Below are 22,435 nucleotides of genomic sequence, written 5' to 3'. Positions count from 1 at the left end.
TGCTTATACGTTCAGCTATTCCAATCATTACTGCAAAGCACATCGGCCACATGCCCAAAATCAAAGCTTCCTGGAAGGTATAATCCAAGCCCAGGGAAGAGGCACATCGGAAGGCATTGAGCAAAATTTTAAAGAGGAATTTCAAGTGAAATTGCGTGACAACATATGCGATATATTCTGTCCTAAGAGAAACTGTTGTGGAGACCTCGAGATGAATCCTATAAAAAATCTCACAATAAATTCTGTGGACAATACGCATGAGGAACTCCGGGAAAAAATCGACGAGCGATTCTGGGAGTAATTCTGGAAAAGCTCTGATAGAACTCCAGGAAAGGAATTCAAGAATCTTCCTGAATTTTGGAAAGAATTGTTTGAATCTTGGAAAAGTGCCGCTAGAAACCCGGACGAATTTCTGGGAGAAATTCAAGAAGGAATACCAAGAAAAATGGCGTGAAAAATATACAGAAAAATCTCGCGATGAATCCCGGAAGGCCATTCCAAAAGATATTTCAAAAGAAGTTCCAGGAAGAAACTCTGGCGAAATTTGTAAAAAAAATCGTAGTAGAAGAATTTCTAGATAAATTTTAACTTCCAGATTCTTCCGAGTCTACGTGGAATTTGCGGCATCTTATCGGAATTACCGACTTGCTGGAAATATCTACTAGATCTAAAACCCCTCCCCTTGTTCCTCTAGCACGGTTATCCACATTGCTTTTTGAATAACTAAGTTATTCATAATAACAAGTCTTGCTCTTCGAATAATCATTCGAAAGAATCCTCAACTTCTTCACAAGCTTCCAGTAAGAACCATCTGCAAATACTACAAATTTTAAAATTTCTTTATGTATACATACCAACAATGTAGTAAACTCCATAGACTTCAAATCTGAATAGATCTACGAGAAGGTAGGTAGGTATTTAGTAAAACAGGGTGTCTACTACCTGAAAAAACCTGGAAAACCGGAAATCCTCAGGGAATTTTATTTGACAGGGAAAAACCAGGAATGCTCAGGGAATATCTTGAGTACCCAGGGAAATTTTACACCGATAAAAAAATTGGGTCGTATGAATAAAAACCTGGTAGAAAATATACATACAGGAATTTCGCTACAAGGATTCTTTCCAGAAATTCCGTCAGGGTTTCTTTCTGGAACTTCTCTAGAAATACCTCCTGGAATGTCTCCCAGGATTTCTTATAAAAATCCTTCCGCATTTTAACGCTATTTTTCTTTGTATTTCTTTTTGATTTTTTTCCGGAAAGGTATACTTGCGGATTCCTTCCAGGATTCCTGAATTCCAAACGATTTCTCCTGGAGTTTTTCACGGGGATGCTATTTCTTCCCGGAGTTTCTCCAGTGTTTTGCTCAAAGAAATCTTCGTAGGATTTCTACCAGAAATTATCCCAAATACTCTATAAGAATTTCTGTCGGAATAAATCGTGGAATTCCGTTCGGCATTCCTCATGGAAATTTTACGCGATTCCTTCCGGTGTTCCTTTTGGTACTTCCCCAGAAGATCTTCCCAGAATTTCTTTCAGAGTTGCTAAAGGAGTTTTTCCTGGGATTTCTACTAAACTTCCTCCAAGGGTTTCTGAAGAAGTTTTCACGAATTTACTGCAAGAGTTCCTCAAGAGATTTCTTTCATTTTTTTGCTGTGATATCTTCAAACAATTGCTTAGGGCTTTGTTCGAGATGCTCTTCCCGGTCTTCAACAGGAATTTCTTAAAAGTTTTCGCGAGGTTTTTTTTGAAGTTTTACCTGAGATATCTCTCGGAGTAACTTCTCTCAGCAGATTCCTTCCGATATTGGTATGAGATGTCTCTCAAAGTTTTTCTTAATTTACCCTAGACTTTCTCTTAAGATTTTCTTCCAGAGTGGTTTCTGGGATTTCCACAGGAGTTATTGCTGATATTTCTCATAGAATGCTTCACTTGCATTCTTTCAGATTCAGGCTGTTCCTTGTAGTTGTACCGGATTTCTTGCAGTGATCCACCTGCGATTTTTTACAGATATTCTCTGCATTATTCCCAAAATTCTTCCCGGAATCTTTACCAGAAATTGTCCCGAAATTCTGGATACTCCTTTAGGGATTTCTCTATAAGATAAGTTATTGCAGGGATTCTTCTACAGGTTTTCTTCAGAATGTCTCCTGAGATAACTTACGATATACCTTATAAGAAGTTCCTGGAGAACTATTCGAGGGAATTCAAATAAAATAAAAACTCCGCAACCTGAGAAAAAATGAGACACCTCGAAAAAAGTTCTAGGTAATAGTAATCCCGAGAAGAAATATTAAGGACATCCAAGGAGGGATTCTGAAAACCTCATGGAATCCTGAAAGCAGCTACGGACGAAGTTCCACGAGGAAAACAAGAGACATATCGGAAAAATATAAGTAAAAATCCCGATATAAACTATTGGATAGCTATCTCGGAAAACCACTAAAAAAGACACGGACACTACACTGGCTTCAGCCGGCGGCTGTACCGATTGAACGAAACTTAACACGGAGTGGCTACGGATAAAAAAGAAGCTATTCTCGTGAAAAAATTCATCGCTCGGAGCGGGAATCGAACCCTCATCCATCCGGACTCTAACCGCATGGCTACGAGGCTCAATCAATGACATTCTTGAAGAAACTTTGAATAGTTTTGGATGGATCTTCAAGAGGAATCCAGATATCTCGTGAAAGAATCCTGCGGAAAGCCAGGAAGAAACTTTGGAAGAAATTGCAGAAATTACGCTCAGAAATCTTGAAAGAACTTTTGAAGAATAGAGGAACTTATTGATTGATTAATTTGTCTTTATTAAAGAGACTTTCAGCCCTTGGCTGATTCGTATCTTAGAGGAACTTACGTATTCTTCGGCACCCTGTAAAAAGTTGGCTACTTTGTACATATTCACACGACCCAGTTTGATTTTTTATCGATGGAACATTTCTCTGCGTATTCAAGGTTATTCCTTATTAAATAAAATTTTCTGGGGGTTTCAGAATTTTTTACGCTAAGTAAAACAAATGAGAGGCCCAGATGCAAAGGGGTGTAAGTGACCATATTGCCGATTTTGAGCTGAGCATATAAAAAATTCTACAGATTTCAAGATTTCAGGAACTTTTTTAAGTTCCTTTTAAGAATCGACTAAAATTGATAAGAATAAAATTTATTTAATAAAGAGATGTCACGATATAAGAGGCTACGATGAGCAAAAAAAAAAAACGCATTCTCTCCAAGCAAGTCGACCGAGACAGACGATCCTTGACGAGGTGTGTGAATTTGATTTTTTTTCGCGAACGGTTTTGAGAAAAAGAAGAGAAAAACTGACTAACCTATAGTGTTGCTGTATATAGTAGTGATAAGATTACATTAAGTTACTGTAAGTATTCTCCATTAAGTTGATTTTATAGGGTATAAGTTATTTAAGTGCTTTCCGGGAATATTTTGTACATAAGGGGGGGAATTGAAACATGGGAACATGATGGCGGAGGGAATTGGTGACAAGATGGCCGACGATGACTGGACACATGTGTTGACGAGGAAGTCGAAGGCTAGGCACAAAGACATTGATGATGACAGTGACGGTGATAGGAAGATGAAACGAAACAAAACGGATGACAAAAAACAAGCGAAAGACAAATACCAAGCAACGCGATGTATGACGGAAGACAACAACAATTCCAATGACGAAGACGTAAGTCACTATGGGAATACGGACGGAACAAATGAGGCAAGTAATACGGCTACAAAAAAACAGACTGGAGCAAAGCCCAAGACGGACAATTTGTTGAAAAGACAAAACAAGGACAATACAGACGGAACCTACAATGACGGATGGATCAAAAACCAGCATTACACGACATTCATTATCCACAAGGAAATGAAAGACACGGACAAGAGCAACGAAGTCAAGTATCCGCACCCTATGGAAGTAGCAAAAATGCTAAAAAACATCGGAGTAACAAAATACAAAAGCATGAAGAGCGTAGGAAGGGGCAACTTTCAGATTAGTTTTGAAAAACCGCGGGACGCAGAACAATTGTTGAATTCCAAACTGCTCACTGAGAACTTTGGATTTTCAATTTTCGTGCCAACCAGATTTAAGGAGAGCATTGGAGTAGTAGGCGATGTTCCTCCTTCGATAACCGAACAAGAAGTGATGGAAAACATAGTATGTGAGAACAACATTAAGGTCTTCAAAGTTGAAAGAATCAAGAAGAGGGTAGGAGTAGACAAGTTTCAACCAACATACACAATCAAAATTTTCGTGAGGGGGGAAATTCTTCCGAATTCAGTGGAAATCTATGGCACTCCTCGATATGTGGAACCATACGTTTTTCCACTGAAAATCTGCTTCAAATGTTGGAGGTTTGGGCATCGCGACAAATTCTGCAAATCGAAAGAAGTAAGATGTTGCAAATGTGGACTGAACCATAATGAAAAGGAATGCGAAGAAACGGAATTGAAATGTGTGAACTGTTCAGGACAACACAAAGCATCAGATAAGGAATGCCCGGAAAGAGCACGACAGGACCTAATCAGACAAGACATGGCAACGAATAAAACATCTTATTTTGAGGCATCAGAGAAGTATCCCAAGAAACAAAAACAAGACCTGCAAAGTAGACTGGACTCTGTACGTGACTTTCCTCTCCTGCAAGACAGCAATGCACCAAACACTAGTAACAACATAAAACAAAGAAAACGAATAGTAAATCTGAAACCACATTTCATAACCCCACAAAACTCCTTCAACTCTCAAAATACCAAACACGAATTCCTTCCGAATCCATACAAAACCACAGAAATCGAAAAAATAACCCAAATTATCAAAGAAGAACTAATCCGCGAATTTAACCTGAACAAAATGTTTGACAAGATCAAAGCCTTACAGGAAACCATAATTAAAAGCACAAGCAAATCGGACACAATAACACAAGATCTATTATTAATAAACATCAGCAATGAACTAAATAAAATAATTAATCCGGAAGTCATTCCCCAACAAAAGGACTAAACAGAATTAATAATGTCAGACACACTGAGGAAATTGACAATAATTCAAAATAACGTCACAAGTTTACGACCGATAGACACACGAGAGTATATCAAAAGCTTTCTTTCGGACAATAACACGGACTTAGTAATTTTAAGTGAGATTTGGTTAAAACCCAATGAAACTTATAAATTTACTGGATATAAACTACTTACAGAAACCAGACCCACCGGTTACGGTGGAGTCGGATTTCTTATCAAGAATGAACTGGAATATAAACCCTTCAAATTACCAACATTACATCCAATAGAGTCAATAGCCATAACTACATTAAATACACAACCAAACATTTTGTTTATTTCGATTTACATTCCACCACTCCCAATCAACAACAACGACATAAAGGAACCTTTAAACAAATTATTTGACACTATAGAAAATTTTCAAGGATCAGTTATATTAGCAGGTGATTTTAACGCACATAACCGACTATGGAATCCACTTCACGAAAATTGCCCTCGAGGTGAACTTTTGGAACACTTACTAGATAACAGAGACTTAGTATTGTTAAACGATGGTTCGAGTACATTAATAAAAGCACCAAACACTGTCCCTTCTGCCATAGATCTCACCTTCGCAACACCGGATATAGCAAGCAAAATTAATTGGAAAGTTTTGGATGAAGATTTTTTCAGTAATCATAAAGTAATTGAACTCGAAATAGATAACACAGCAACCAAATATACATACAGAAAAGATTATTTTAATAAAAAACAAGCAATAGATGAATTAAATACACTTCAACCACATGCATTTCATACCCCAAATGATATAAACGAAATTGTAAAAGAAACTTTTGAAAAATGTACATACAAAAATAAACAGAATAAGAATAAGAGTCCCAAAAAATGGTGGACGGGTGAAATTAAGGAATTATTGAACAGAAAGAATGAAAAGCTAAAGAACTTTTTTAGAAATCAGACTTACGAAAACTTTACAGAATTTAAACGAAGTAGAGCAATATTGAAAAGAGAAATACGTAGAGAAAAAAGAAAATGTTGGAAGGAATTGATAGATTCGATAGATGGAAACATGAATACCAAAACACTTTGGAACACAGTGAAAATGATCAGTGGAGGACGCCCGGCTAAAAATAATTTAAATCTTTTAAACAACAAACCACTTGCACATCAGTTTATGAACTTAAATTTTCCCACAATTACAGATAGTATTAACTTCTCTCCTGGACCAATAAATACAGTAAAAATCGATCACTTGGAAATCATTAAAATTATAAATTCTAAAAAAGATCACTCAACCCCTGGAATAGACAATTTATCCTTTTTTATATTAAAAAACCTAAAATTGAATTTAATCATCAGATTCACGGAACTTATGAACGAAGTACTAAATACGGGCGACATACCTCAAGACTGGAGATCAATTAGAATAATACCGCTTCTTAAACCCAATAAAGATTCCAACAATATTCAATCCTACAGACCATTAGCGATGTTAAATGTTTTGATCAAACTCATAAACAATTTCATTAAAAACAGACTAAATAAATACTTATCCGATAATAAAATTATACCAACTAACTCATACGGTTTCAAAAAACATACCTCAGCAATAAATTGCGTAAATACCCTAATAGTAAAAGTAAACGAAGCCAAAAGAGAAGGTATGGTGTTAGCAGCCACCTTTCTAGATCTAACCAAAGCGTTTGATAATGTAAACATTAGTAAACTTTTAACAATAATGAAACAACTAAACATTCCATCAGAAATAATCAACTGGGTGTACACATACCTGAAAGAAAGAAAAATGATATTAGAACTTAATGATGGCACGCAAATTATCCAAATTTCGAATAAAGGTTTACCTCAAGGATGTCCGTTATCTCCCATCCTTTTCAATATTTATACTAGGATAGTACATGAAATCACGAAACAAGGGGAAATTCTCATACAGTTTGCAGACGATTTTACTGCAATAGTCATTGGATTTAGTACTGCGGTAGTAGCAGAGAAAATGAACAATTTCCTTTTAAGACTGTCAATAGTATTCAAAAACTTAGGTATGGAAATAAACCCAAATAAGTCGGCCTCAATAGTATTCACAAATAAATTTGATCCAACCATCTCCATAAAATTAGACACATCGCCCATTCCAGTAGTAGAAAACCATAAAATATTAGGGATTCAAGTAGATCACAAATTATCATTCAAAGCTCATATAAACAACAGTATAACAAAAGCAAAGAAAAAAATTAACATTTTAAAAATTATTAGTAGAAAACGTAGTGGAGCGCATCCAGACCAAATGCTGAAAATTTATAAAGCTGTAGTACGTCCATATCTTGAATACGGTTTAACAATAATAGGTTCAGTTCCAAAAACTACATTTAAAAAATTAGAAACAGTACAATTACTTGCCATTAGAACTTCTTTGAGACATTTAAATTCCACTCCAAACCAAGTAGTATTATACGAATCAGGAGAAATCCCTTTGAGAAAGAGAGCCGAATTACTAGCGTTGAAAGAAATTGGTAAAACTCTATTTTACAATAATAGTTTAATAGTGGAAAATTTGCGTGAAATCATGAACTTAAACAGTTTGCCCAAACACACTTCCTACTTAGAAAGAACTGCATCTTTAAATAACTTTTTATATTTCCAACTCCTCCCGAAAACAAATCGTAAGTTCGACCAAACCATTCAAAATAAAGTCACAGTTTCAAACGACATTAAGGATCTCACTAAGAAAAAACTAAACCTAACAACACAAAAACAATTAGTATTACAATTAATAGCCAATAAATATAGAAACACTTATCAAATATACACAGATGGTTCAATTTTAAACTCTTCAGTAGGTTGCGGATACTATGACGCCCAAGACAAATTTTCACACAGTTACAAATTAAAACCAGGTTACACCATATTAAGTGCTGAAATAGTAGCGATTATTAATGCAATAGATTATGCCAATAATAAAAACATTGAAGAATTAGTGATTTTTACAGACTCCAAAAATACTTGCACATTACTCTCAAAACCATTCCAAACAGAAAACAGTTTGATAATAAAACTTTTAAATAAAATTCAGCAATCGAACATAAATAAAATTTATATTCAGTGGATCCCAAGTCACATAGGCTTAATTGGGAATGATCGAGCGGATCATGCGGCTAAGATGGGTACAATAAGGAGTACTGAGGAAACGTTAGGTTACACCTTGGAGGATCTATTCAATCTATTTAAGAAAGAAGTTTACAGAGAATGGCAAGATATTTACGAACAAGTCTCCAGTGAAAAAGGCAAATTTCATTTCGAGCATTCTAAAAACATTAGTGGAAAACCATGGTTTAAAGGACTGAATTTGACTACAATAGAAACTATACAAATCGGACGAATTAGAACTGGACATGTTGTCACTAAAGACAAATTAGCCAATTGGAATCTTGTCCCCAATGCCCGATGCGATCATTGTGGTAATATTGAAAATCTAACACACATACTATATGAATGCCCTCACTACGATCAAATAAGACAAAAAGCATCAATACTTAGTAACAAAATTCCTTTAATTGAAATATTAACTAACAATAGACCCGGAGAGTACAAACAAATAACCAAATACCTGAAAGAAATCAACAAAAATGTTTGAGACTAATTTAAATGTCATGTAATCATGTCACTGATCTGTATCAGCAAATTACTAAAGGGGCTTCAGTTCGGTCGTCCCATTCATTTAAATTTAAAACACACATACAAAAGTGTGTTAGATTTCACAACCCTTGGCTTTATGGATCAAAAGGTCTGAGCCAGTAAATAAGAGAGAAAAAAAAAAAAACGTTTGAGAGCCACTGATCGGTCTAGTTACTCATACAATACATTCTGCAGCTCTGCCTAGTTTTTGCAGTGCCCGTTTGTTTCTTCTATACGTATCCATAACAAAAAATATTCTATGAGTAGATTCTTCGCCTCCCTTCGGGGCGTTTGTCACGCGCGCATGTGGCCACAGCTTTTTTGCATCATCGGTCGGTCCGATAATGACAAATTTACGTATGCTTTGATGCTTATCGCCATTATTTAGAGCAAAACTTTTACAGCGATTACCATCTGAGCAGAGAAAAATGGAAGCCAATTGATAAGAAGATATACATAGACAATGGCAAATGTGGCCACAACTGGACTTACCTGTTTTCCAAGGGTCTAGGGGCGAAATCGATTCTGGTTTCCGTTCCGGCCGTCGGTCGGTCAGAATAATCCACACAAAGCCGTGTAATTTGGGCCCTTCGATGGCGGACTCGACGGAGAGATGATGTTCGAAGGTCTTCCTTGCCACTAGATTCGCGTTTTCTTCCACTTATTCTTCGCCTGATGCTGATTTTTCGCGATGGTGATGACGATCTCTTTCTCAGCTACTGCAACCTTCGATTGGCCACATTTTGTTTTTTTTTCTCCGGAGGGATTTTTTCCTTTTACGAGTTACTTCGGGATGCCTTCAATCTAGAACTGCCCCTAGAAAAACCCACAAACTTTTCACTCACTCGACTGCATCAATAATAATTACGCGACGGGGCTCATTTTGGGGCCCAGCGAGACAGACATTCGGTCAAAAACAACACTCAGACAGGCACACAGATGCACGTTCCCAAGACAACACCACTCGCAGGCAGCAGCGCCCCAACACACAATAGGGGGCCTCACTCACTTCCCCCAAACCCCGTGCGATTTTTCACCCTCTTGGCTTTTCTTCTCACGGCTCAAAAAGCGAAAATTTTGCTTCGATTCCAGTGAAAATCCGCAGCACCTTCCAAACTCCGTCGTCCAACTCTACTGGGTGCGTGCTGCGCAATCAAAAGAAAAACGGGACACTCTTGTTCTTCTTATTCGCCCTCGATGAGAAAAGGAAAAAAAAAATCGAAAAACTTTTATAGGATACTGCAAGATGACGTCACGAAGCCGTGCACTGACAGTTCAGCGAGCTTGTTTACATAGACTTAGTCTCTGGCGGAGATCCGGCAAAACTGTTTTTCGATAAAATTTCAGTAAAACGGTAATTATACGATTGGTTTTGTACTAGTACAGTTGAATATAATCGATATTTCCGTATCATAATGGTTTCGGGACGGAAAACGTGAATTTAATTTTCGCCGCTCGTTTAAAATTCTAACACCTTGTAAACAAGCTCGCTGAACTGTCAGACAAAGTGAGGTTAGATCAAGTGCTTGCAGTACCCTATTCCGCCGTCGCCTTCGATTCCCGACGCCACGCAGCAAACACCCAGAACACGCCAAATTTCGACAAGAACCGCACTCCCGTGGCCAAAATTCGTTTCACCACCGTCGCCCGATCCGAATTTCCACGGAAATTTTCACTTTTCTCACCAGTCGCGTGATCCAGAAAAACACTTGAAATTGTGCGAATTATTTTACTCTGTCTGGTGGTGCTGATGGCTGCGAATCCGATCCGAATGTCCCCAGCACGGAGGAAGTTAGGCGTTCGACACTGTTAGGCATTTGTTAGATATGTTGCTCATCGAAAATTTCTGGAGAGCATAAATCATAACCCCGAAATTATGCTCAGTGTTCGATTCTTTCGCGCATTGTTGACAGTTGCCTGAACGGCAGTTAAAAAATAACTTTGTTGATTGCGGCAGCGTTCGTCGGTCGGGAAAATGATAAAAATTGCGCGTTTCAATTAGTTAAAACCGTAACAACCTGGTAAGAACCATTTCAGTCGTTCCGTCATCCGACCCGTCAGCTCCTCGCCGCTGCTACTGGCCAATAAGTCCGGTTCGTTCTCGTCGTACCGTTGCCGAAACCAGTCATCTCCAAAACAGTGTCCGATTCCGTTAAGTTTGGCCTCATCGTGTCGGTGAGTCATTTTAATTTTAATTTGATTTATTTTTCATTTAATTTTTATTTAATTTTTATTTAATTTTAAATAAATTTTAATCAAATTTTAATTAAATTTTCATTGAATTTTATTAAAATTTTAGCAAAATTTTAATAAAATTTTAATAAAATTTAAATAAAATTTTCATGAAATTTTAATTAAATTTCAATTAAATTTAAATTAAATTTTCAATTTTTTTTAATTTAAATAAAATTATAATAAAACTTTAATAAAATTATAATACATTTGTAATAAAATTTAAATAAAATTTTAATAAAACTTAAATAAAATTCTCTTAAATTTTTTATAAAATTTTAATAAAATTTTAATAAAATGTAAAAAAAAATTTAATTTTAATTTAATTTTAATAAAATTTTAATAAATTTAATTTCAATAAAATTTTAATAAAATTGGAATAAAGTTTTAATTTAATTTGAATTCAATTTTAGCCTAATTTTAATTAAATTTTAAATACATTTTAATTAAATGTCAATTAAATTTTAATTGAATTTTAACTAAATTTTAATTAAATTTTAATTAAATTTTAATTCAATTTTAATTTAATTTAAATTTAATTTTGTTTTGATTTTTATTTAATTTTAATTTAATGTTAATTAAATTTTAATGAAATTTTAATTTAGTTTTGTTTTGATTTTTATTTAATTTTAATTTAATGTTAATTAAATTTTAATGAAATTTTAATTTAGTTTTAATTTAATTTTAATTTAATTTTAATTTAATTTTAATTTAATTTTAATTTAATTTTAATTTAATTTTAATTTAATTTTAATTTAATTTTAATTTAATTTTAATTTAATTTTAATTTAATTTTAATTTAATTTTAATTTAATTTTAATTTAATTTTAATTTAATTTTAATTTAATTTTAATTTAATTTTAATTTAATTTTAATTTAATTTTAATTTAATTTTAATTTAATTTTAATTTAATTTTAATTTAATTTTAATTTAATTTTAATTTAATTTTAATTTAATTTTAATTTAATTTTAATTTAATTTTAATTTAATTTTAATTTAATTTTAATTTAATTTTAATTTAATTTTAATTTATTTTTAATTTAATTTTAATTTAATTTTAATTTAATTTTAATTTAATTTTAATTTAATTTTAATTTAATTTTAATTTAATTTTAATTTAATTTTAATTTAATTTTAATTTAATTTTAATTTAATTTTAATTTAATTTTAATTTAATTTTAATTTAATTTTAATTTAATTTTAATTTATTTTTAATTTAATTTTAATTTAATTTTAATTTAATTTTAATTTAATTTTAATTTAATTTTAATTTAATTTTAATTTAATTTTAATTTAATTTTAATTTAATTTTAATTTAATTTTAATTTAATTTTAATTTAATTTTAATTTAATTTTAATTTAATTTTAATTTAATTTTAATTTAATTTTAATTTAATTTTAATTTAATTTTAATTTAATTTTAATTTAATTTTAATTTAATTTTAATTTAATTTTAATTTAATTTTAATTTAATTTTAATTTAATTTTAATTTAATTTTAATTTAATTTTAATTTAATTTTAATTTAATTTTAATTTAATTTTAATTTAATTTTAATTTAATTTTAATTTAATTTTAATTTAATTTTAATTTAATTTTAATTTAATTTTAATTTAATTTTAATTTAATTTTAATTTAATTTTAATTTAATTTTAATTTAATTTTAATTTAATTTTAATTTAATTTTAATTTAATTTTAATTTAATTTTAATTTAATTTTAATTTAATTTTAATTTAATTTTAATTTAATTTTAATTTAATTTTAATTTAATTTTAATTTAATTTTAATTTAATTTTAATTTAATTTTAATTTAATTTTAATTTAATTTTAATTTAATTTTAATTTAATTTTAATTTAATTTTAATTTAATTTTAATTTAATTTTAATTTAATTTTAATTTAATTTTAATTTAATTTTAATTTAATTTTAATTTAATTTTAATTTAATTTTAATTTAATTTTAATTTAATTTTAATTTAATTTTAATTTAATTTTAATTTAATTTTAATTTAATTTTAATTTAATTTTAATTTAATTTTAATTTAATTTTAATTTAATTTTAATTTAATTTTAATTTAATTTTAATTTAATTTTAATTTAATTTTAATTTAATTTTAATTTAATTTTAATTTAATTTTAATTTAATTTTAATTTAATTTTAATTTAATTTTAATTTAATTTTAATTTAATTTTAATTTAATTTTAATTTAATTTTAATTTAATTTTAATTTAATTTTAATTTAATTTTAATTTAATTTTAATTTAATTTTAATTTAATTTTAATTTAATTTTAATTTAATTTTAATTTAATTTTAATTTAATTTTAATTTAATTTTAATTTAATTTTAATTTAATTTTAATTTAATTTTAATTTAATTTTAATTTAATTTTAATTTAATTTTAATTTAATTTTAATTTAATTTTAATTTAATTTTAATTTAATTTTAATTTAATTTTAATTTAATTTTAATTTAATTTTAATTTAATTTTAATTTAATTTTAATTTTAATTTAATTTTAATTTAATTTTAATTTAATTTTAATTTAATTTTAATTTAATTTTAATTTAATTTTAATTTAATTTTAATTTAATTTTATTTTCATTTTAATTTCATTTTAATTTCATTTTAATTTCATTTTAATTTCATTTTAATTTCATTTTAATTTCATTTTAATTTCATTTTAATTTCATTTTAATTTCATTTTAATTTCATTTTAATTTCATTTTAATTTCATTTTAATTTCATTTTAATTTCATTTTAATTTCATTTTAATGTCATTTTAATTTCATTTTAATTTCATTTTAATTTCATTTTAATTTCATTTTAATTTCATTTTAATTTCATTTTAATTTCATTTTAATTTCATTTTAATTTCATTTTAATTTCATTTTAATTTCATTTTAATTTGATTTAATTTTCATTTAATTCAAATTCAAATTAAAGTTTAAATTAAAGTTAAAATAAAAATTAAAGTTAAAATTAAAATTGTAATTGAACAGGCTCCGATTTTTTTCTTTATTGAATTTGTTTCGTCCAGTTTTCATTCGAGGCAAGAGTACGGTTGTAGTAGTGAACGTCGACAAAAGTTCACTACTACAATCATACTTCTTGCTCGGATGACAGCTGGAATGAAAACAAGCAGCATAAAATTATGCCTAACATTTGTCTAACAGCCCATAGTAAAACATGTCTAACGTTAGACTAATGTTAGACTAACAAACATGTTTCGAATTTGCAACATGTCTAACAAAAGTGTGTCATATCTGTCTAATTTTAGACTAACATTAGCCAAAAGTGAGACAAAAAGTTAGCCTAACATGCTGGCCAGTTAGTCTCACATTAGGCTAATGTTAGGCTAACCCTCCGTACTGGGTCGTCGTCGTCGTCCGATGTCGAAACTCGAACCAACCAGCGGAAAAGAGTAGCAAGAGCAGAATGAATGGTGGTGCGTGTGTGAAAAATGACGATGGTCCTCCTTTGGTTCGTTCGATTCGAAAAACACCACTTTTACGAGTCGAGTCGCGGTTGTGCTGCAGACGCAGGATATAATTCAAGCATAACTTTTCAATCCGACGTAACTCGAGAATGTAAACAAATCCGGGTTAACTGCTGCATGCGTGATTCATAAAGCAAATTGAAGAATCCATATCACTGTTTGATGATTTCAAGCATAATTTTTCAAATCGACGTATCTAACTTTTTCACTGATCTGAGTAAATTCATGGTCAATGTTGACGACCATTTCACTAAAATAGTTTTTTATAAAAAGACTTTTCATAAGTTTTTTCGTGCTTAACATCACCAGGGATATAGCACGCACTAGGTAAGAAACAAAACCTACTCATTCCATATCATTTTCACAATGAATTTTGATAAAAATACACATACACCGGGTTGGTTAGAGATACGTCATGCCAGATACGTCGCTTTTGTATGGTGCCAGTTTGGTGTATCTGTTACTTTTGATTTTGGCTAGATACGTCGTTTGGTTTTCTCATATATCAAAACGGTGTATCTATCAGTAAAGTTGTAAACATCAAAATAGTTAGATACGTCGTTTCGAATAATATGCTTAGTTAAACAAATTAAGCAATAAATCATCAAACAGTGATATGGATTCTTCAATTTGCTTTATGAATCACGCATGCAGCAGTTAACCCGGATTTGTTTACATTCTCGAGTTACGTCGGATTGAAAAGTTATGCTTGATTTATTGCTTAATTTGTTTAACTAAGCATATTATTCGAAACGACGTATCTAACTATTTTGATGTTTACAACTTTACTGATAGATACACCGTTTTGATATATGAGAAAACCAAACGACGTATCTAGCCAAAATCAAAAGTAACAGATACACCAAACTGGCACCATACAAAAGCGACGTATCTGGCATGACGTATCTCTAACCAACCCGGTGTATGTGTATTTTTATCAAAATTCATTGTGAAAATGATATGGAATGAGTAGGTTTTGTTTCTTACCTAGTGCGTGCTATATCCCTGGTGATGTTAAGCACGAAAAAACTTATGAAAAGTCTTTTTATAAAAAACTATTTTAGTGAAATGGTCGTCAACATTGACCATGAATTTACTCAGATCAGTGAAAAAGTTAGATACGTCGATTTGAAAAATTATGCTTGAATTTAAGACCTGCAGACGGACAAACGCCACAAAACGGGAGAGGAAAAAGCGAGAACGAAAACAGTGTGCGAGAGCCCTTGCAGCATAACAAAAATTGACGGATGACGTTTCGCGGCGGAACGGTTGGCGGCTCTGGAAAAGATGGCCGCGCCGCGCCGCTGGGTTTGTGGCTTATCATATGGAAAGCGTGTAACGAGTTAGTCTGTGAATTAAAATTAATAGGAGGCAATCAGTGAAGTACTAGATTGAAAGTAGTGAGCTGGATTTTTGTATGGTGAGATGATCAATTCTCCATTTCTGCAATGAAATGGTGCAAACAGCGTAGGTTATATGATTTATTGACTAATTTGATGCTGTTTGAGCAAAAGTTTGGATAACTGTGTTGCTGAAGTTGCAGGAAAAAATAATACAACAACACAGTTATTCAAACTTTTGCTCAAATAGCATCAAATTAGCCAATAAATCATATCCAGCTTTCCACGCTAACCATAATGGCGGCTGCTATAAAAAAAAAATTGACAGCACTTGTGCCCCAGTTGAACTGAAATTATGATACAAAATCTCAGCAATCTTAGAAATCATGAAAAAAAAAATCAGCTGTCAAGTGATGAAAAATGCAACTGCTTTAAATAATTTGGATAGGTTTGTTTAAACATTTTCGTTTTTAATAATTTATTCTTTATTTTAGGTAAGGGACGTAAATTGTACAGACCTCTTTTGGATCCCGGAATCTCGAAGTCCAATCCCGAATTTGAACAAAAGGAAAACCTGTGAGCTGCTGGGCTTTAGTGAATGGCAACCTCTCAGATGGACATTCAAGATCTCATGTAGATTCATGGTTTCAGGACGTATCGATGAGCGAAAGTTTTCCGAGTACGGGAACCTATCCCGCATAATACCCACAGTTAACAAAAGCTATATTTTTCTACGTATTGGAATTTATTCTTGGTAGCATAGATGAAAGGGAAACATTCTTGAGGCAACGGATAAGCTTTAGACGACGGTGAGAGCTTCGACAATGGTGATGTAGCTTTGATGATGATGACGAGGGCTTCAAGAGGTGATGGGGTGGGAGTGGTCAGAGCAGTTGCGTTTTGGAAGAAATACTCAGTTTCCTCGATTCGTTAGCAAGTCCAGATTGCCGAAGGAACCGAAGTCTTCACAAAAGCTAGCATGGGAGGGTTATCGGTGAGCAGGCGTACCAATCGAAATTCCAGGTCTAATGAATTGTCTTGCGATGATGGCCCGAGCATGACTTTTCTCGCGTGGGTACACCTGTCCGCTGCATAGACCACCAATGATCACTAGCCTTACAGAAAATCCCGTGTACTTCGGCTCAACGTGGTTCTTATACCCCGCTCACTCTATATTCTCCACCTGGATTCTCGTGATGAGAATCACTTATCTGTTTTTTTTTCAATGGGGCACGTTCGGTGTAGTACTAGAATTGAAGTAATGAGCTGAATTTTTGTATGGTGAGAAGGTCAATTCTCTGTTTCTGCAAAGAAATGGTTCAAAAAGCGTGGGTATTGTGATTCTTTGTCTAATTCAATGCTGTTTGAGCAAAACTTTGGATAACTATGTTATTTATGTTGCAAGAAATGGAGAAAACAACAACACGGTTACTGAAAGTTTTGCTCAAACAGCATTAAATTAGGCAAGGAATCATAATACCCACGCTTTTTGAACCATTTCATTGCGGAAACGGAGAATTGGCCTTCTCACCATACTAAAATTCAGCTCATTACTACAAATCTAGTACTTCACCGATCTGTCCTATTCCTCCCAAACTATTTTCAGAATGAAACTAGCCACTCAACTAGCTCCGTACACCCAGATTTGTGCTTCGCTGGCGTACCCCGAGAAATTCCATCTCAATTTAACCATTGTAGTAAATTAACTCTGAGTTCAAACACATTTCCAGAGAGATCAGTACCAGATCAAGACTTAAACTTTCAGGCTTATTCTGCGCGGCGTGTGAGGTGAGACGGACGGTTTCGTCTCACGTGACGTGAGACGACTAATGTAAATCAAATGGGCGAGTCGACTTTTGTCACCTCATTCGACTCGTCTCACCTCACACGCCGCGCAGAATAAGCCTGTTTGATATATCGCTTCTAGAGCAGGAGACATCATACTGCCGATCATCAGACCTAAGTGAAATTAGATGGCAACGACTGCAGTACCGCACTGCATCACTACAAAATCTCCAGCACTAAATAACCCTACATCGTGGTCGTGTTGATGGACAGTCCGAATATTTTCTCATTATCGTAACGGATTTAGACTCAAAAGGCAAAGCCGGAATGGGACTGGACAGTTGCCGGCTTTGTATGGTGTGCTCAATACTCATTCGATTTTGCTGGGAAACGGATTGTAACGTAAAACACACAACCCTCCCACGCAAACTTTTGTGAAGGCTGTAGAGTCTAGAAGTGTATTGGCCCTTTGTATAAGCAGATCAGATTGGACAACCCTGTCATGAATAGATCGATAGTGTGTACGAGTCAGATCGAGAGAACGAATCAAAGTGTGGGACGTCGAGAGTGTGTGTCTGATGGACTAAAATATAAAGCGTAAAAGTTAAAGAAAGTGTTTTAATTATAATACTTAGAATGACCTCGATCCGACATTTTGGCGACGAGGACAAAAAAAAAACACAGTAAGTAATAAAGAAAAATAGTGATGTACCAAATTTGAAATGGTTTTGTATTATATTTAAGTGGATTTGTACCAAAAGAGAAATGGTTTTGTACCAAAAGTAGAATGGTTTTGTATTATGAAAGAAATGGTTTCGTACCAAAAGGGAAATGGTTTTGTACCAAATGTGAAATGGTTTTGTTCCAAAAGAGAAATGGTTCTGTACCTGTGTGAAATGGTTTTGTACCAAATGTGACATAGTTTTGTATCATAAAAGAAATGGTTTTGTACGAATTGTAAAATGGTTTTGTACCAAAATAGAAACAGTTATGGTAACCAATCTTAACCGCCTATTCCACATACTGTTATTTGGCGGATTACCATTTGCCAAACTGGCAAATATGTACATGGAATGGTTATCTTACTGTTATCTCGAATAGTTTGAGAGATGGTTGAATGACAATTTATTATAGTCATCTACAGTATGAGAAACACCGCATTTACAGTTGGTGATTATGCGGGTATATTGTACTCAATTGGTTTGCTTTGCCAAAAAAAAAAGAAGGTGAGTTTTGTGTCGTAACGGACATTGGTTTTGTACCAAAACACTATTTTAAATTGAGTGGTTTTGGAAGTAAACTAATTTTTATTGTTTTGTGAAAGCCAAGTTGTAGCCAAACGAGGAGAGTATATAGAGCTATATAGCTAGATTACCCCTACTTATAAATCAATGGAGTATTGCACAGGAATATTTGAGTATCAAAACGAAAAGATATGAGTTCAACGTTATAATACTATGTATAGTTGTCTATCTATGGTTGTGTGTGTACCCATTTTAGAATGGTTGTGTTTCACAAAGAGGTGGTTTTCTACCAAGAATAAATGCCTGTGCACTAGAAACATAGTTTCTATTAGGGCTATACATGGGGTGAAGGGAAGTTACTGATCATCATGGCATTGTGATTTAATACTTAAACGATCATTTTGAGCCGTTCCGTCGTAAAACATATCAAAGACATTATTTACATCGAATAGTTCAGCGTTTGTATATGAGTGAATCGTTAAATGGATTGTTGTTCCGATAATTCGCGAAATTACTACAACAGTACCCATATTGCTAACGCTATGTAGATGAGGGTTTCGGTGGAACTATGCTTAGACTGACGAGTTGGATTTCCGGTCGATCAAGTGATGTTTCGTGGTACGGGTTTCCTGGACTTTCTTGGGCAAAGAGTATTTACATGTCATAGAAGAATAAGAAAATGGATTTAAGCTTGGAAGAAAAAAAGTGCCCTGATCAGAATCATTTCATCATTCAAGAAGATTTAAAAAAAAATCACAGTTCCCTATCAAATAAATACAACAAATCAATAATATTACGGATTTGGCTCAGATTATTAAGACACGTTCGGTCTCTAGGTGAGTGGAATGGAGATCCCAATGGGAGTAATTCTGGAGTTGAGAGAAGCACAGTCACAGATAGTGTATGTATAGGTGATTTGTGAGTGCTGGTTATGTTGTAGAAGATATATTCTAGGGAATAGGGGTAGAAGGTTATGTGTAGAATACAGATTTGGACTTTGGCCGACATTTGTTGTCGATGGTAGAGCTCAAAATGAACGCGATATGAGACATTTTGGTGTATCACATAATTTGTCGTTATTGGAATTTTGGAAAAGTTGTCAATAATGTTGAATGTGTAGAGAATTTTAAGATTTTTAAGCTTTTAGGTTATAAGTTTTCTGTCATGGGGTGCAGTGTTAAAAAGGTTATTCCGAGCGTTCGCTATAAAACAGATCCTTATGAAGCAATCCTAGTTAACAATGAAAAAAAAAAAATAACTGTATCAGCAAGCGTCTACAATTCTAACCAACCAAACCGAACGAAACAACACCAAATAAGTTTGATGGGCCCGTAGTAGGATGTACGCAGGATTTGCAGTTCATTATCCTTACTGGACTCATACACAAGGCAACGTAATTTGAAACGCTACGGAAATTGTGAGACATAAAACTGGAACATCGATCGCTTCAATGCATACATAGCCACATGAAAAGTAGGTTAAGACAATGAGTCCAATGGCCACATGTCTTACCATATGTCGACAATCAATCGGGTGCCAGGGAAAAAATGCAAACATTGCATTTCGTTTTAAATTTTGGAGTCTTTGAAGCCGTAAAAAAGCAGATTGAAGGCAAAACGGCACTAAACATATATTGCAGCAAATGTAATGGAATTATTGTCATCGTTAATTCATCAGCTTGATTAAAACTATTTTTATGAGTCAGACTACGCCCAAACGTATGGGAGGGTTTTGCACGAGAAGTTCTGAGATTTGAGAAGTTCTGTAGACTGGAGCCCCTGTGGAAGTGGTGGCGCATTTTCGTTGTGAAAGCAACATACAACACTGCAGGACAAGAGGATCTACTCAAAACTATGATAAAGGAAATGGAAAAATGGAATGGAACAACTTAAACATACTGAGCCCTCCTAAGATGTTAGGACTTTCGCACCACGATGGCGTAGTGCACGTTCAGCGTACCAGTCTGGGTCATATTGGCCCAATATCCTACTAGGGTAAAGCTGCAGCAAGATCCTAAAAGTTTCGACTCGGTCTGGGACTAGAGATCTTTTCTGCTGACATCTGTATTGCACCGTACACCTGGAGTTGTATTCCTGGCCCATTCGTGATAAGCTGCCATATTTGAACGAAACATCTGTATGCTCAAGTGGAGGAGATATACGATGACCGACTGGGAGAAAAAAACATAGAAAAAAAAAGATTCCTTCAATTAAACCATTTGAGCTGAGGGAGATGTATATACTATTGGTTTTGAGCAAATAATATAACCAAACAAACCTTGTGGAACATCCGCTCCTGAAGAATTTGAAATTGTTGAAGGTATGGTCGCAGAGTTTGTACTCTGACAGAAGAAGAAACTCAACGGAATCCGACCAAATTATACATCACAACGCAGCTCATCTTTGCAATTGAAACGGAGAAAACGGATAACTGTAACGGAAGCATTTTGAGGAACTTCATTGAGTCATCTCAACAATGACGATCGGCAGGATTCTGATCATTTAAAATAACTGAATTCATTGTAGTTGATGTCGTTAATGTATAGGGGGGATGTAGAGTCTAGAAGTGTATTGGCCCTTTGTATAAGCAGATCAGATTGGACAACCCTGTCATGAATAGATCGATAGTGTGTACGAGTCAGATCGAGAGAACGAATCAAAGTGTGGGACGTCGAGAGTGTGTGTCTGATGGACTAAAATATAAAGCGTAAAAGTTAAAGAAAGTGTTTTAATTATAATACTTAGAATGACCTCGATCCTACAAAGGCCTTCTGGACCTGCTACGGAATCGAGGGAATTGAGTATTGCTCCCGAAACGCCACTTCTCAAACCGCTCCCATCCTATCATCTCTTGAAACTCTCGTCATCATCATCAAAGCTACATCACCATTGTCGAAGCCATCACCGCCATCTGACCCTATCCGTTGCCTCCAAGGGATCTGGGAGGTTGCTATTCGCAAAAGACCAGTAGCTCATGGGTTTTCCTTTTGTTCAAATTTGGGATTGGGCTTCGAGAGTCCGGGATCCAAAAGAGGTCTTTACGACTAACGTCCCTTACCTAAAATAAAGAATAAATTATTTATTAAAAACGAAAATGTTTGAACAAACCTATCCAAATTATTTAAAGCAGTAGCATTTTTCATCACTTGACAGCTGATTTTTTTTCATGATTTCTAAGATTGCTGAGATTTTGTATCATAATTTCAGTTCAGCTGGGGCACAAGTGCTGTCAAATTTTTTTATAGCAGCCGCCATTATGGTTAGCGTGGAAAGCTGGATAACCTACGCTGTTTGCACCATTTCATTGCAGAAATGGAGAATTGATCATCTCACCATACAAAAATCCAGCTCACTACTTTCAATCTAGTACTTCACTGATTGCCTCCTATTTTCACTTAAACTTGACAGTTCGATAATTATTTCCTTAGGAGAACTGTCAAGTTTAAGTGTTGAACTGTCAAATTTAAGTAAAAATTAATTTTAATTCGCCAATAGGACAGATCGGCGAAGTACTAGATTTGTAGTAATGAGCTGAATTTTAGTATGGTGAGAAGGTCAATAGGAAGCAATCAGTGAAGTACTAGATTGAAAGTAGTGAGCTGGATTTTTGTATGGTGAGATGATCAATTCTCCGTTT

General features: G+C 33.1%; 1 protein-coding gene and 1 long non-coding RNA gene across 6 annotated transcripts in view; both read right to left on the bottom strand.

Annotated features, from left to right (window-relative positions):
• Positions 1–14,464, bottom strand: part of LOC109422469 (F-box/WD repeat-containing protein 7-like) — a 110,479-nt gene extending 96,015 nt beyond the window's left edge. The window contains exons 1-2 of one of the 5 annotated variants that reach the window (XM_062852230.1): positions 14,344–14,464; positions 9,194–9,517 (exon numbers count right to left, since the gene is read on the bottom strand). The gene's annotated coding sequence lies outside the window, so the exon portion shown is untranslated. Of the gene's footprint in view, positions 1–9,193; positions 9,930–10,386; positions 10,478–14,343 lie in introns of those variants that run through there. The other 4 variants (XM_062852228.1, XM_062852231.1, XM_062852229.1 and 1 more) reach the window with 4 other exon arrangements.
• Positions 14,465–20,382: 5,918 nt separating this feature from the next.
• Positions 20,383–22,078, bottom strand: LOC134287157 (uncharacterized). Its single transcript, XR_009997082.1, has 3 exons — positions 21,550–22,078; positions 21,077–21,229; positions 20,383–20,969 (listed from the first exon to the last, which is right to left on the bottom strand). It is a non-coding gene; the product is annotated as an uncharacterized LOC134287157 (long non-coding RNA).
• Positions 22,079–22,435: the final 357 nt, after the last annotated feature.

This window comes from Aedes albopictus, chromosome 2 (genome assembly GCF_035046485.1).
Source record: "Aedes albopictus strain Foshan chromosome 2, AalbF5, whole genome shotgun sequence".
Taxonomy (NCBI): domain Eukaryota; kingdom Metazoa; phylum Arthropoda; class Insecta; order Diptera; family Culicidae; genus Aedes; species Aedes albopictus.
This window is presented reverse-complemented; position numbering and strand designations above follow the sequence as displayed.